Here is a 10,924-nt window from a genome sequence, read left to right as displayed (position 1 = left end):
ACTATTTAATTGTGACCACGCTGTGTATATGTCCATGTTACGGGCATGAATAACATTTTTTCATATGTCATTTTTACACTAAAGATGGCGTTTTTGTATTACAGCTTTTACTGTATTTGAAAGACATGGCGGAGAAAAAAATGCAAAGCTAGTGGGTATGATTATAAACATATATAGGAAGTATATAATAATCCTACAAAGTTAATCAGCTATAGATAAACGTAGGGCTTTGGGGTGAATACCAGTAAGTTTTACATTCGATGTTCGAAGACTGTAACTTAGTACTACAAGTCAGTATGATAATTCCAAAAAGTAGTTAAATTATGTCATTGTTAATCTTAATAACTAAATATGTAATGATGTTGTATGTTCATTAATGACTGTTCTATTTTGTTGACTTTTGACGTACGTATACTGTTATAGTGAAGTTCTACTATTATTTATAAGTTATTGTAGTCTGAACTTAAGTTATGGGTAAGTCATGTAATACTAATTTATTTTAATTACTATCGTGTTTAAATTAGTGTGTTCAAAAAACTGTCAAAAGACAACCTGCGCAGAAGACGTTTTTTAGTTTTACTAATTTTATATTTATTAGGGAGGATTTTGGAAAATTTTGTTTATACCAAAATGTAGTTAAACATTGATCTGGAATATCGTTACAAGCGAGGACACCAAGCTGAGGAAACAATGCATTCTAAACTTTTTAACTTTGGTAAGAATGTAAAATAAAAAGTACAATTAACAAGATATACTCCTTACCAAATTCATTTTTAGTTTTGCTCTGATTGCAAGTTAATATTTAGTAACAATATGAAGAATTTGTATATAGAACAAATTTGGTTGCTTTATCATAAACATCCAATACTTACAATATTTCATAAAAATGACTTGCATTATTCCTTTCTTTAATTTTAAAACTGGTAAACTTTTGTCACAATAAAAGCACTCTGTTGTTGTTTTGTTTTCAAATATCAACTAAGAAAATACACATAAAATGTTATTACTTAACACAAAAATAAACTTTTCTTTTCTGTATCAGGTGTCATACCAAGATATTTCGTGATATACAGAATAATTAAATTATTTTGCTTTGAAAATTCATTAGCTTTTTTCAAGTTCTAAGCTGTGATCATTTTCTCCTCCAGTTACATACTACATCATCAGTACAGTTACACTCCTATTTACCAAATCTTCTTCTCCTTATTTTTATTTGAGTGATTAAAATCATATGTTTTTTTCCCCTTATTAAATCAGGAGCATAGCTAGGCATAATTTGGAGTTATGCACAGTGGAAGTGCCCCCCCCCCTTCCATTTGTGGGAAGTTTCTGAAATTTATTTAAACCTGAAATGGCACATTCTGATGATTTTTTTTTTTGGCATAAATAATCTGTGATAAGTGATCCATAAATCAATGCCAAAATGTATTGCAAATATATACATTTTGACCACTGGCATTTTTTTCTAATATTTTTTTTGAGATTGGATTAAGATTTATTTAAAGAAATTAATATCTTGCATTTTTAATGTTACACATGAGCACATATGTTTGCCTAGTTATGCTTCTGTAAGTTCTTTAATAATTTTTACAGCATCTCGTACTTCTACTTGTTTGCCAAATGCTAGCAATTTACGTGAAATATCATATTCTTCTTTCTCATGGTATTAGGTCGGTCTTTCATGGAAGCATGTTATTATTTGTGCTCCAGATCCCAAAACTCCATCTTTAGTTGTGCAAGTTATATACTAAAAGTTAAATTTGTTCTGATTAAAGAGTCATGAAAATAGAATAAAAGATTACACTTATTTACCCAATATTTACTGTTTCATGTATCATTGTGATACTTTAATCCATCCTTGAAATTATAGTATTAACAAGTGTATTACAACAAGATAGCCAATAAAAGGTATCCTTTAAACTTTTTTAGCTGTTTTTATTATTGAATCTTGTCTATTTTAGGAAGATTTTTTTATATTAATCAAAGTAATCAACAGGCAACAAGTGACCATTTGGACATCCTTGAATGTCTTTGAAAAACCATTCTTGAGAAAAGTAAATACAACCTTTATGTTTCAGGAACATCAATTCATTGTTTAAACTCTTGTAAAGTGTTGGCCTCTACTACTGCTGACCGCAACTCTTTCCATAAATCAATTGCCCTGTTGGAAAAATATAACTTTCTTAATTAAGTATAGCCCTTTTCAAAATTTTAAACTTTTATTCTTTCATCCTATTATCTTCAACATTTAGTGCACAGAAACCAGAATCTTTATCCTTCAAACCTTCACATAATCTTGTAAACTTCAATATGATAACCTCTTAACCTTTTTTTCTCAAGATAAAATAAGTCAAGAAATCTTAACCCATTCCTGTAATATAACCCTTCCAATCCTGGAATCATCCTAATAGCCATCCTCGGGACTCTTTCTAATAAGTCAATATCTTTAGATATGGTGGCCAAAATTATGAATAATATTGTAAGTGAGGTTTAACTATTTATTTGTTGGTCCATCAAAGCTTGCAATTAATATATCCATAAATACAACCTAAAATCCTATTAGCTTTTGTACTAGTATCCTGCTTTGATATCTTGAGTGACTTACCTACCAATATGCCAAAATCCTTTTCTTCAATGACACTATTGGTTTTAAGCAGTATTCTGCATCCTTAACAGTTGCTAGGGGAAAACATGATTGATGAACAAGATGATCACGTTAATTCTGACCTTGTTAAGAAAAATTAGGAAAAATTGGATATATGAGCCATTTTCTGATATTTTTAACAAGTCTTTGAGTAGTGGATAGGTGCCAAAGGTTTGGAAATTGGCTGATGTAACTCTTCTTTTTTTCACGAGATGTTATAAAAAATTGTCCAGGTAACTAATTCCATATACCTATAAATCTTATGTCAGTGGTGGGATATGTTTTGAAAGTTTGATAAAAGATGCTTTGCAGAGTCATATAACACAGCTTAAAATTTTATTGGATAGTCAACATGGTTTCACAAGGAGAAAATCTGGCCTTACTAATCTTTTGACATTCTTTGAAGAGATGAGAGTAAAGAGGTGAATATGATGTATCTGGATTTTCAGAAAGCACTTGACATGTTGTCACATAAAATGTTTATGAAAAATATTATCACTAAGAGTGTGGGGGACAAACTGGTTCATTGGATAGAAAGCTGGCTGGAAGGAAGAAAGCAGAGGGTTGTTATAAATGGAATTCAGTAAAACTGGATTAACGTTACAAGTGGGGTGACTCGGGACTCAGTGTTGGCACATTTGCTAATTTTGATTTACATCAATCACATAAATAAAGGAATGGTCAAAAAATTTCTTAAACTTGATGATATAAAATTTTATATTAAGACTTCTTGAACCTACGTGTCTTTCTGACATTAGGAATAAAACTTGATGATATTGAGGTCTTGGATGTTGCTTACTATGAGGAGGATATTACTATTTTACAAAAGGGTTTAGATCATTTGAGGAGTTGGGCATTTAACTGGCAAATTGGTTTTGGTTATAATATAATAACATATGTGGGTTATCGTAATTAAAATTATTAGTATAACTTTGATGGGAATAATTTTAACATGTTATGGAAGAAAGGGATCTTTATATTTTGGTTCATCAATCTCTTAAGCCATCCAAACAGTACCTTGTTGCTGGTGGTAGGGTAAATAGGATTTTAGGTTGTACTTACAGAAATATTGAATATAGGACTAAAGAGGTTATCATTTCATTATATAGATCACTTATTAGTCCACATTTGGAATATTGTGTTCAATCTTGGGTTCCTTAGCTTAGGAATGGCATTGAATTGTTGAATAGGGTTCATAGGAGGGCTACTAGGATGATACCTGGGATGGAAAGGTTGTCATATAAGAACAGGTTAAGATCTCTGAAATTGTTTTCTCTTGTAAAAAAAAAAGAATTAGAAGGGATCTGATTGAGGTGTTTAAGATTGTTAGGGGAATTGACAGTGTTGATGCATCATTTGTTTTTTGTACTTATCGGTAAGACAATGGGACCCAAATATAAATGTTGGTAAGGTTGAGGTAATCTTTAGCTTAAGCAGTCTTACTTTCCTAACTGGGTAGTTCGCCTTTAGAATAGGTTACCTTTAGATGTAGTGGATGCGATAAATTTAGGGGGAACTTGAGGGAAGGTTTAATAAATATTTAAGTGAACAGGGCTGGATTTCATTTTGTTTTAAGTGTATAGTATATACAGACTTCCTATTGTCCTTAAATGTTATATTAAATGTGTCTTCCAAATTATAATAACCCAAATGCATTACCTTGCACTTTCTGTAGTTAGAGGTTGTTTGCTAAATATTTGTCTGACTTACCAACTGACCCAAATAATTCTTTAATACATTAACATCTTTAGTGCATCTAAAAATACCCAAGAGTTTAATGTCCTCTGGAAAATTTACTAATTATGCCTCTGTCAATATCGTTAATCTAAATAAGAAAAAGCAAAGGACCAAGCACTGACTTCTGAGGTAATGCACTTATTAACAAGGATCTAATTTAACTGGGCTTTGTTAAGAGTGATATTTTGAATTTTTTCTATTTAACCATCATACAGGCAAAATAAATGGTCTTTCCAGACTTTTTCCCTAATCCTTATTAATGTGATTTTCTTAGCTAATAATTTGTATGGCTCCATATCAAAAGCTTTTCGAGAATCAAATTCTACAAAGTCCATACCCTTTCCTCTTTGTAGATCAGTGATTTTCAGCTTGTGGTATGCATACCCCAGGGGTACACACAGATCTTTATTGGCAAAAACCTTTGAGAAACATTAAAAAGGAAATAAACCCCACACCTCTTAAGTGTTCACATATTGTTCACTCATCCTTGAATTATGTTCTTAGATTTAAATTTTTATTAATTAAAACCACTCTAAAGTTTTTTCCTAACAAATGATGTGTGTGTCAAAGGTACACTGCTGGGTCAAAGGTCTGACTGGGGGTATGCAGCCTTTAAAAGGTTGGGAACCACCAGTCTAGATAGCAAGTAACATCCTCGAATAAAGATAACAAATTAGTAAAGGAAGATTTCCCTTTGGTGAATCCATATGAATTTTCATTTATGATATCACATTTCACTAAATAATTTTATAAAGCTTCTTCTATCAGACTCTTAGAATTTTCCCACTAAAGAAATAAGGGCAATTTCTAGGGCAATCCTTATCACCTCCTTTAAAAATATGGGTAATGTGAGCAACTCTTCAGTCCTCGGAGAACCCGCCCACTCTCTATTCACCTTTGAAAAAGGAAAGATAAAGGCTCACTTATTTGATCTCTGACCTCCTTTAAAATCTTGGGGAAACCTTGTCTGGTCCTAATGCTTTACATTTTTTTAGTCTCTCAATCTTTATACTTATTACCAAGGAATTAGTATCTATATAATTAAGGGAAATTATAATATTTCTCAAGGATTTCTGAGGGTTAGGAATTTTGCTAATATGTGGTTAAGTACCTTTATTTTATTTTTATAAGTTATGGATATCCCCCCCTCTTCAGATGCTGTAGAACAGAGTATGGTGATTAAACAGTTAGAGATTATATTCCTATCTTATGGTCTAACAAGTCATTTTAAATTTCACCCTCACTAATTCCATTAATTGTGCAAGAGTGGATGACACTCCCCCTCCCCTTTATATTGGCAGATTGTGTATTAATAACATTATAAAATATAATACTAGCTAGAATACCTAACCCCTGGATGGAAGTTATGTAAATTCATGGTCAATGAAAGGTTATCGTATAACATGAAAAGTTGCTTCCCTTATAAGTAATTGTAAAAAATGTTAAAATGCCCAAAAAAATGCCTCCACATAGACCCAACAAACCTTCATGCCAAATTTGGTGAAGATTCATAAACAGGAAGGAAGTAGTTGTAAAAACACAAAAATGCCCATAAAAAACCACAAAATGCAAAACTGAAAATTTGTATGTTTCTACCCACAGACCCAATGAACCTCCATACTAAATTTGGTGAAGATCCATCCACACCCTATGAAGTAGTTACATGGACATACATCGGATAGTACTATTATATTTATATAGAAGGTAGAAAATGGTTAACTATTGCTAAATAATTCTACATCAGTTATAAGTTATCTATTTCCTCTATTATTTTAATGCATTATGAAACAGATAATTTAATGACACCGTTAAGAGGGCTACCATACATTTTTGAACAGAATTAACATTGCCAAATAGTAATTTTCAAGTATTTTATCTGTATAAGCATATGGATGATAAGTTTGTAAAAGAAATAAAACAACAAAAAGACCTTTGGTCCTTTTTACATCAATGTGCATATACTTGATTTGAATTTGTTAAGTAGAGATGTTTTGCCTTACCATATTTCTATCAGTTATTCCTACTAATGTAGCCTGAAACCACAGCTACATATTCATCAGTAGATTTAAAATGTAAATGTGTCCAGTGGTGAAAATCAAGTTGTTTTTGTTAGTATTCATGCACAGTGAACTCACTGTTGCACATATGTGTAACCTTGACTAAGCAAGCTCAGTTGTTAGTGATGATTTACTGTGTATTTCATGTAACTTTTAGGCCAAACTCTTTATATGGTATACATGTATATTACATGAACGAATTGTAACCAAGGCCATTAGAAACAGAACCACTAAAATATAGATTGAGTATAGAACTTAGCTGTAAAAGTACGTTTCTGAAGTAAAGTTTGTGACATTATTCAGTATACATTAAAATTTTTCTTAGTTGTTTAAAAAAAAAAGGTGACCTGAAGTATGGTTATTGAAAAAAAAACAGTATTGTAAACAAATTATTTCTGTAACTGACAAAAAATAATAAATTGGGTTTGAGATGAAGGACAGATGTGTAAAATAAGATAACATATTTGGTTAATGTACTGATGTGTGACATGGTACAAATTACTTGAAATGAAGGTAATGAAACCATTCAAAGACAGATGCTAGCTGTTGTATAAGCATGTGTTCGTTTTTATTTTTTAAACAATTTTTTTTACACTTAAAACCATATTTCATATATAATCATAGTTTTAATTAATGTTATATTATTTCATTAAACTGCAAGTTACTTTTTAAAAAAACATGCAAGTGTTTTGGCTATACTAGATGTTACCATGTAATGTTTAACCACTTAGAGGATAATATTATCAGTGCTCATTGTTATAAAGTTTTATTTTAATATACTTAGCAGTCATTTTGCTGTAATATATAAAATGTTTGCCTGAAAACGTGGTGCTTTATTAAGAACTGTCGTAACAAAAGTTATGGTATAATATTAGTAGCATTTTTTTTCATTATATGGTGTAACCCACATTTGTCTGGATGCAACTGAAAGGTAAAGTCCTGGACTAACTGTTGTTGACATTATAACACAGAATTCTAGGATACAGTAATATATCAATTGTCTCTCTCACTATCAGTGTATTCATCATTTTATTTTCTAGTTGCAGAAGCTTTTCTTTTTTCCCCCATCCCCCTACAGGCCTGGAGGAGTAAAACACTTGACTCACAATCTGAGGATCATGTGTTTTAATCCCCTTCACCAAAAATTCTTACCCTTTCAGCTGTGGGGGTATTATAATGTGATGGTAAACCCCACTATTTATGGGTAAAATAGTAGCCCAAGAGTAGTTGGCAGTGGATTGTGTTGACTAGCTGCCTTCCCTCTAGTTTTCACTGCTAAATTACAAACAGCTAGTGCAGGTAGCTCTCATGTAACTTTGTGCAAAATTCAAAACAATCTTTTTGCCCTCCCCCTTTCCCCAGTGGCTCAGTAGTAAGTCTGCAGGATTATTACAATAAAAATCATGCTTTGGTACCTGTGATGGGCAGAATATAGATAGCCCATTGTGTAGCTTTGTGCTTAATAACAATCACAATTAATTAAAAGGCTTTTTTTAGTCTGTTTCTCATAATTTTCTATATTAAGATGATGAAAGAAAATTGTTAATGTGGTCAGTATTTAATTAAAATAAAAACATCTTGTTGTTAGAGTTGACCATTTTGTAATATATAAGCTCCAAGGTATTTTGGATGTTTTGCCAGCTAAGTCAATACTGTGAAATTCTTTAAGTTCATAAATCAAATAGAAGGTTAAATGAAATGATACTGTGCTTATATTTTGCCATTACCTGTACTACAACTACATGTTAATTTAAATTCGGAAATCTTTCAAGGTGACCCACCTTCCTGCTGGAAGAAAAACAAGTTTCGTCATTCATCCATAATTAACCACATCTTGGAAGTATGTTAGTCTTAAAGTGACATTTATTGCTTAACTGTTGGTGGTTCGTAAGTAGCACAAATGATGACTTTGCAAACTTTAATGTATAAAGAAGAAAAGATATCTCTGTAGAAAATGAAATATATATATGCATTCATTAAATAGTTCTATTGAGATGAACTTGCCTGAACTCCTTGTTAAACAAGACTTATAATGCACAAAAAGTTTTTTAATGGCTGAGGAGGTATTTGGTCATTTGCTTGTAATGGCTTCTGTGAAAAAGAAAGTAACAGAAAGAAGGTATTTGAATGATGCACAGTTTGTGTTTGCATATTGCCAGTCCTGGTTAAATTCTGAATTAAAGAAGGATCTGATTGATGGATCTCAGTACTACCTTGACTAAAAGTATATGGAAGAAAATAGAGCTAGAAAATATTTGTCATTCCAATACTAAAATTTAGCATCAAGACAATTTTTCAGTCTGTTGTTTCCTAACTTTGTAACCAGTTCAGTCACATACACTGATATTTGTAAGTAAATAAACACTGATGAAACATTCTAATATTCACACTTTTAACATCAGCTCACCAGTGCTAGATTTCTTATTTAGTTCATGTGCTAAGTTCACTATGGCTAATGTTTCTTTTAATATTAACCACTGCTCATTTTCAGCTTTTCCGATAATTACAGTATTTTAGTTTGAGCTTTTGTATAGTACGAGGCTATTGCCCATAATTAGCATGCATAGATTTGTCTTGCATGATATCCACAATAATGTTTTTAGTGCTAATATATCACTAAGTTTAATCAATATAAGTAAACTGAAGATTAACTTAGAAAATAATGAAACAAATTTAATATACTGATCTAACTAGAGAATTTTCAGAAGAGATGTCAAATTAGAAGTGAAACATAAGCTACAAAAATATGTTTGATTCATCTTGCACTACAGGGTGGAAACATGGACTCAGTTTACTGGAACAAAATGAAAATTGGGAACATTTGGAATTTATGGTTGTAGATGAACAATGAAGATCAGCTACACAGAAAGAAAAAATAATGGAATGTCAAAGATAAAAAGACAACTGTGAACATATGTAGGAAATGGAAAATGGACTACTTTGGGCATATATTTAGATCTGAGGGAATGTTGGCTGAGATTCTGAAGAGTAAAACTGTAGGAAGAGCAATGAGAGACAGGAAGAAACTTGTGGTTTGATGGTGTTAGTAAATAGATTAGAGATGAGAATCTTGAATTAGGAAAGTTGATGCAGACAGCAAAAAAAGAAAGAAAAAATGAGAACCACAGTATCAACCTTCAGAACTAATTGATAGGTTTTAATTAGGAGTTTGTAATGTTATAAACAAAAAGCTATAATGATTAGAATGTATTAATTCATCTGTTATGTACCCTCACCATTACTGATATTTTCAGCTGTAATCCCAGTAATATCTCATGAGGTTTGGCCTGCTTAAGAGATATTTAGGTTAATTCTAAATTCATATACTGAGTTAAAAATGAAAAATAATCCATGTGATAAAATAAGAAGTATAATAAATTAAGAATAATAAAAGTATTCTATATATTAAATATTTTAACCAATAGTGTTAATGAAACTAACATTAAAGATAGAATAGAACATAACATTACTTATAAGACATATAAAAACAAGTAGTTTTCTTCATGCATTATCACTGATGTCCTCTAATTGGGACCAAACCTGAACTTTCCTTTTTCAGTAATAATACTTGGGGACTTTTATTATTATTATTATTATACATGTGTAAATGCTGGGATTATGTGTATTCATTGTGTCTTATGTCATTTATAACTTTTACTGTTTTCTGCAATACAAACAAAAACATGTATAACTATTCTTGTAGTAGTTTTAACTTTCACAGGATTTCAGCAGAAAGGAGGATTTTAATTGTATAAAAATATGTGTAGTTTCTGTTTAGTTGAAAAACAGTGACATAAGTAACAGTGGCCCCTAATTATTAACAGTAATTTATGTGTTGATGAATTAACTTGTCAGGACACTTCAAGTTTAAAATGTTTACACTAAAATTGAAATAAGGTGGATTACTGCGTGAAAAGTTCTTATATATTCAGTATACAATTAAGTTGTGCATATCTTTGTAATAATGGTAAAATTGATAAATAAAAAAAAGAGATTTAAAACTTTCAATATGCAGTTTTCCCAAAAATAATTAATACAATTAGGTTTAAACTATAGATAAGAGGGAGTAATGAAATAATAAAAATAAATAGAAGAAATTGATTAAACAAAAAGATTAAAATTTGAAATCATTATTGTGGTGAATAACAGAAAAGAACTTTGAGTTATGCTTTTATGGATCATGTAATATCTTATATAGGAAGATTTTACTTCCCTATTCTTGAATGCTTTCCATATTTGAAATTTTTAAGTGTCGGACTCTGGGTTCTCACATCAAAATAAAATTTAAAAAAAGTTATCTTCTTATTGGTTCCCAACGAAATATGAGCTCCTGAATAAAAAAAAAAATTGTCTTGTTTCCTTTTTTTTCCCCCTTGATATTTTATTTTTAAATGGCATGTTACATATAATCCCATTCACAGTTACAGTAGTCTTCCCCACTATGACACCATTCTGGGAATTCAGAATTAGGTCTTATGTGGTATTA

At 30.8% G+C, this 10,924-nt stretch overlaps 1 long non-coding RNA gene across 1 annotated transcript; it reads left to right on the top strand.

The window, feature by feature from the left end:
* Positions 1 to 111: 111 nt before the first annotated feature.
* Positions 112 to 10,446, top strand: LOC111086644. Its single transcript, XR_002611378.1, has 2 exons — positions 112 to 244; positions 9,210 to 10,446. It is a non-coding gene; the product is annotated as an uncharacterized LOC111086644 (long non-coding RNA).
* The last annotated feature ends 478 nt before the right edge of the window (positions 10,447 to 10,924 follow it).

The sequence above is a fragment of the Limulus polyphemus genome, unplaced genomic scaffold (genome assembly GCF_000517525.1).
Source record: "Limulus polyphemus unplaced genomic scaffold, Limulus_polyphemus-2.1.2 Scaffold1286, whole genome shotgun sequence".
In the NCBI taxonomy this organism is placed as follows: domain Eukaryota; kingdom Metazoa; phylum Arthropoda; class Merostomata; order Xiphosura; family Limulidae; genus Limulus; species Limulus polyphemus.
Note: the sequence above shows the minus strand (reverse complement) of the source record. Positions and strands in the feature narration are given on the sequence as shown.